The sequence below is a fragment of the Helianthus annuus genome, chromosome 8 (assembly GCF_002127325.2).
Source record: "Helianthus annuus cultivar XRQ/B chromosome 8, HanXRQr2.0-SUNRISE, whole genome shotgun sequence".
Lineage (NCBI taxonomy): Eukaryota > Viridiplantae > Streptophyta > Magnoliopsida > Asterales > Asteraceae > Helianthus > Helianthus annuus.
In genome coordinates, this window is record NC_035440.2 from 36,434,561 (window position 1) to 36,441,283 (window position 6,723).

The window sequence follows — 6,723 nt, forward strand, 5'->3', positions numbered from 1 at the left end:
ATGTCATACCAAAAAGTGAGCATGTGATGAATAAATGTACTAAGTACGCACACAATGGGCATACATAGCATAAAATGCAATGTAAAATAATGTACTAAGTACGCACACAATGGGCATACATAGCATAAAATGTAATGTAAAACAATGTACTAAGTACGCACACAATGGGCATACATAGCATAGAATGTAATGTAAAACAATGTACTAAGTACGCACACAATGGGCATACATAGCATAGAATGTAATGTAAAACAATGTACTAAGTACGCACACAATGGGCATACATAGCATAGAATGTAATGTAAAACAATGTACTAAGTACGCACATAATGGGCATACATAGCATAGAATGTAATGAAATCGTGTACTATAAATGTACTATTGAACATAACAAGCATATGATATGAAAGCATGAAAGTAACAAGTAGGCACATGTGTTTCACCCCAAAACAGTTTGGAAAACAGTAAAAGAGGGGTCTATGTACTCACCTGAGATTGCTTTGAAGTTCTTGTATAACAACCAAATAATGCTACAGATCACGGATATCAAACGGCACCTAATATAGGTAACTATGTTAATATACCGGACCTAAATCAGAGGATCGGATAGTATGCGGGTTCGTAAACCAAACGAGTATGCAGACTCGTGTAATATGGTTTAACAAAGCCTTTATACTAAAATGAAACATAACCTAAGTGCTTACGACCCATTACGACCCGTTTAGGTAGCTTATGCTACCTTAACGCGTCGTTCGCGTAAAACGTGTTTGGAACGCCTAACGTCGTGACCATAAGGTATAACCTCGGAAGGTTATTCCCTATACAACTATGGTCACTTAATGTGTTTGGTCGGATCCTAATGATCGACCAAATGGGTCGGGTTCGAAAGTATAAGCGATTGTTTAGATCGCTTACCTTACGACCCTATATAAGCACTATACTAAAAGTGACGAGCTAAGCATGTTAGAACATGCTTAACTAAGTTTAGAAAACAGGTTTGGTATCAAAACAAACGGTTTTGATACCCACGAGTAATTTGGTTACAAAATACGCAAGAATTCGCATTTTGGCCGAAACTACGACTCGTCACTGAGCCTAGATAACGTGGTAATCAGTAGGTATAGTCACTACGGACTATAACCATCGTGATCACGCTCACGTTATGAAGTTCCAACGAACTTCGTGTTGACCAGAAGCTGGTCAACGCAGAAAGTCAAACAAAGTTTGACTTTAGCACTCGAAAAGCGATAAAAGAACGAAAGAACACTTACGAAGGGTCCCCGAAAGCTAATCTCGAGCCAGGAGCTCAGGTATGAAGCAAAGGCCTCAACTTAGAGCTTTAGATCAGATTTTGTGGGTTTTAACCAAAATGGGGGGGGGGGTATTTATAGGAAATGCAAGACCGTTAGGATCGTTTCTTGAATATCGTGCCTTGATCTCATTCGTACACTTGTCAAGATGTTGTGGTATCAAAATGTGACCCCAACCCCAGAGATTGTGAAGAGGCATTGCCCCTTGGATGCTTGAAAGGCCATTTTTTGCAAGGAAAACGAGTTTCTGCATCTGCAGGGCTGACATGGCCCGCGTGAAGGTTGCCCTTAGTCTTACGCGGGTCGCCTGGAGGTTCTGATAAAAAGCCAAGTTTCAAAAATGACAGTTTTGGTCCCTGTTATGGTTTAAGGTCGTTTCCGACACGTTCAAGGCCCGTTAAGCCATCTTTAAGGCCCTAAAATGTTGCCTAAACATTGAAGACATGAAACATGCTCAAAAATATGTCGGATGTTGGTTCGTTTGGCCGTACGATCGCGATGTTCGGTTAATTACGACGGAATGCGCATAGGCGCGAAAAACGATCCAAATTGCGCGACGAATGGATTTTTCTCATGCCAAACCCTAAGGCATAATATTATGATGCTTACATAAATTTTTGGATGCCCGGATGTGTTCAGAACGTAAGTTATGTGCGAAAGTGCAAACTTATGCACTTTTTGACACTTTTAGTCCCTGAATGATCCAAAAGTTTATTTTAGCACACCGAACACCTCATAGCCTATTTCTAAGCTATGTAAAGGATTTTTAAGGTGTGTTTAACTTATAGTCATGTTTCGGAATGTCTGTTACAGTTCAAATTGGCATACTTTCGCAGTTTGTCGGATTTAGTCCTTGTAGGCAAATTAACTTGTTTTTGTCATACAAAGGCCTCCAAAACTTATTTCTAAGTTATGTAAAGGTTATTTAACGTATGTTGAGTATATGTTGATGTTCCGGAGTATTTGTCGCATTAAACTGAGTACGTTTACGCACCAGTTTGCATATAATTCTCCAGAAAGCGATGCCGAGTTTAAAATCGAACAAAAGTCAAAACATGAAAAATGTAAAACACAACCAAACAAACATTGGGATCAAATAACTTTGTTTTATTGATAACTGAACTGTTCACAATGATTTTAAGCACAAATGTTACATCTCAACTATTTGATCAATGAACGGTAAAGGAAAATGATCTTTGGAAGTTGCGGTATTCAACTTCCTATAATCAATACAAATTCGCCACCCGGTTACCGGCCGAGTGGCTACCTCTTCACCTGCGTCATTTTTGACGACTTGTATACTCGCTTTCTTGGGAACCGTCTGTGTTAGGCTCACCCATTGGCTATCCGAGATCGGGTAAATGATACCTGCATCGAGCCATTTCAGCACTTCATTCTTCACTACCTCCCGCATATTCGGATTTAATCTCCGTTGTTGTGCACGGGAGTCACATTCTCTTCCGTGATGATTTTGTGCATCACCACCGAGGGACTAATACCCTTCAAATCCGCAATGGTCCATCCAATCGCCGCCCGATTGGTGACCAAAACATCCATCAATTTCTCCTCTTGCTCCACGGTTAAGTTTGATGCAATAATAACCGGGAGTGTATTGCCTTCACCAACGTAAGCATACTTGAGATGCTTCGGCAATGCCTTCAACTCAACCTCCGGAGGCTCTACTAATGACGGCTTCAATTTAGTATCAATGCTCTCCGGTAAACTCTCAACTTGGTGCGTCCATGTCGGTTTTCCCTCTCTAACCGCAAGCACCTCCAAGCTTTTCACTTCTTCGTCTATGCTCCTTTCCACCTCCACCTGTGACCTGTCAAACATATAACAATCCTCCATTGTGTTTTCCCCATCCACGACTGTGTCGCAAAGAGGTATACACGTGTCAACAATGTCCGCCATATAGCATTCATCATCAACTGGAGGGTTCATAAGTCCGGAAAAAACATGCAACCTCAACCTTCGGTTTCCAAATGTCATGTCAACCGTTCCTGTTTTGCAATCGATTTGAGAATTTGTGGTTGCTAAGAACGGTCGACCCAAAATCACCGTAGGTTGCTTGGTTGGGTCCTTGGCCAAGTAATCAAGTACTAAAAAGTCCACCGGATAGTAAAAATCCTCGATTTTTACTATCACATCCGAGACAACTCAACGGGGTAGTTTAGGTGTCAAATCGGCTAACACCACAGTGGTGTTTGACGACTGAAGTGGACCAAACTCATATTGGTCATACAAGATACCCGGTAGAATGCTCACGCAAGCACCAAGATCTAGAAGTGCCCGGTTGATTTTAAAATCACCTACTTGAATTGAAATGATAGGCGCACCCGGATCTTGGAGCTTAGGTGGAAGTGCACCCGAAAGAATCGAACTCACATTTTTGGTTAAATCTAATTTTTTAGGAAATTTATGAGTTCGTTTCTGCGTGCACAATTCTTTCAAGTACTTAGCATAAGACGGTACTTGTTTTATTGCATCCAAAAGAGGTAAATTTATTTTTACTTGTTTAAAAATTTCCAACAACTCTTCTTGTTGTAGACCTCTTTTGTTTACAACCTTCTTAATGGGTCCCTTCAATGCTTCGGGATAAGGGGCGGTATTAACCTCGACACCCGTTTCCTTAGCCTTAGGGACCGGTATGGTCACAATGGGAGTGTCATTATTCTTTTTCAAATCATTTTTATTTTGACCCGTTTGACCATTGTCATTCTCATCCTCACTAGCATCTTCCACCACCCCTTCAACAAACTGGGGTGATGGTGTTTGGACACCATTATCAACGACTCGACCACTACGTAAAGTAATGTTATTAATTGGTACCTCATGTGTATTCCTCGAGCTTGACCCTTGATGCTTAGGGTTCACCGTTGTGTCACTTGGAAGCTTCCCCATGCTTCCTCTCACTTGAGCCATTTCCTCCGCGAGTTGGCCTACTTGTTTCTGTAATGCCTTTTGGGATTTATCCCTCACTTCAAACTCTTTCCGCATTTCAGTTTAATTTCTTGATTTGAATTCATGAGAGCTTGATGTGAGTTGGTAAGAGTGCTCATAGTATTCATGATAGCATCTAGTTTCGAAATAATCGAGTCATCACCTTGGGAGTTAGATGCACCACCCCCATTTCCACCTTGGTTGTAACCCCGTTGATAGTTTCCTTCACGGTTTTGATATCCTTGGTTACCACCTTGGTTGTAATTCCTTTGGTAACCCCTTGATTACCACTTTGACGATTATTGTACGATGACCCACCTTGACCTCCTTGATTACCCGATTGAAAATTCGGGTTCATTTGATTCGAGGCATTACCATACCGGAAATTAGGGTGATTTCTCAAGCCCGGATGGTAAGTGTTGGAGTTCATGTCATATTGCTTTCGATCCCCATACACTTGGTTTACCTCCTTGGTGTAGTCACTTGATCCCGTTGGACATTGCTCAAATCTATGTCCAATATCGCCACACCCTTCGCACACCTCAAATTGCACCGCGTTCACTTCCTTCTTCTTCATGCGAGCCATTTCCTGTTCTAAGGTAGAAATTCGATCCTTAGAATCAAGATCGGGAAGTGACCGGGAAATGGGATGTTTCTTAGCGCGATCGGCCGATTCCTTCTCTTTTGACCGTTGACTCATCCGCTTCAAAAACTCCCAATCATCGTCTTCACGGTTGCTCAAAAGAGTCCCGTTACTCGTTGATTCAAGACGATTCCATGTTGTGTCATCCAACCCACGTACAAAACACTTCACCAATTCCCACTTTTCTATTTGGTGATGTGGGCATCTCCGCATCAATTCCTTAAATCGAGTGAATGCTTCATGCAACGGTTCACTCGATAGTTGCTGAAACGACCTTATTTCATCCCTAGCATCGTCGGTTTTTGCCATCGAATAGTATTCGTCTAAAAAGGCTTGTTGCATCTCACCCCATGTCCGGATGCTATTCGCCGGAAGTGTGAGAAACCATTGTTTTGCCTTGTCTTTCAACAAAAATTGGAATAAACGAAGCTTGACCTCCTCTAATGCGAAGTTGTGCCCCCTGATAGTGTTACAAATGGACGAGAACTCCGCCAAATGCGTATACGGCTCATCATTAGACCTCCCATTGAAGTGGGGAAGTATATTGATATAATGCGGTTTACAATCAAACATTCTCCGTTCGCATACTATCGGAGAGTCATTTTCGGTAACTATCGGTCGAAAACGGTCATTCATTCCCCGTGGAGGTTCTTGACGACGTTGTGGACCATTTACTTCTTGATCACCCGGTCTTCGATTGTCCCTTCGATCACCGCCCCTATCAACTCTTCTATCGTCTCTTCGATTTCCACCTTGGTTACCCCTTTGGTTACCCCCTCCCACGAAACGAGGAATCCGATTAGGGTTGCCATTGTTGTTGTTATTGTTGTAAAACCCGTCATTTCGGTTCCTTTGATAATTGTTTTGTGGTTGACGGTTTAACCATCATTTCTTCCAACCCCATACCCATAATCATCCTCCCCAACATAATTGGCGTGTTGGTAGCCAAACTCCTCATCTTCATACCCTATTGCATTGTAGCCATTACCCTGATTCACATATCCCCAATCTTCGTCATCGTTAGCCCGATCATCATAGTACCCCCCATCGTCCGAATTTTCCGTATGAATACTTACATGTTCCGGTGATTGGTAACCGGGAACACTAAACGGCTCATCATCAGGGATGGCGTTCCTTAAATCGTCTATGTTGAAGAATGGGTCTTCGTTCGCGGGATTGCCACGATCTCGGTTGCCTCGGCGGTCGGAATTGACATTTCGATCATCAAGGTTTAGGGGTAAAGATTGTTGTCGATGAGGTTTTGTTATGGGGGTGTTCTTTGGGTGTTGTTGGGATTTTGATTTTGAAAGGGTGGTGTAGGTGGTCCGGTATTGTTATTACCACCCGGTCTCTCTTGAGGTATAGGTTGAACGTTTTGGGCGGGATTGAAGTTGCTTCGGTATTGGAATTGATTTTGGTTGAGGTTTTGGTTTGCCATCGAATCGGTTTCAATGGTCGTTGTGAGTTGTGGTGTTTGGTTGTTTTGATTAGAAGCAAGAGTTGCTTCTAACGGGCTTGCTAGGTTTCTTCTTGCGACTCTTTCGATTTCCGGTTCGTAGACTAAAGGTGAAGTCCTCCCGGAGTTCCGTGTATGCATGGACTACCTGTAACCTGCACAGGTAACACACCCCGCGTAACAAGGAAAAAGACAAGTACAAAAAGAAAGCTAAACAAATTAAACAGATAATCACGCAAATTCAAACAACAATCCAAGCACAAAGCGTACGCACTCCCCGGAAACAGCGCCAAAATTTGATCGGAGTGTCGCGCTCCGGTCAAAGATAATATTTATAAGCCCAAATTACCCTTAACAAATAGTTAGTGGTA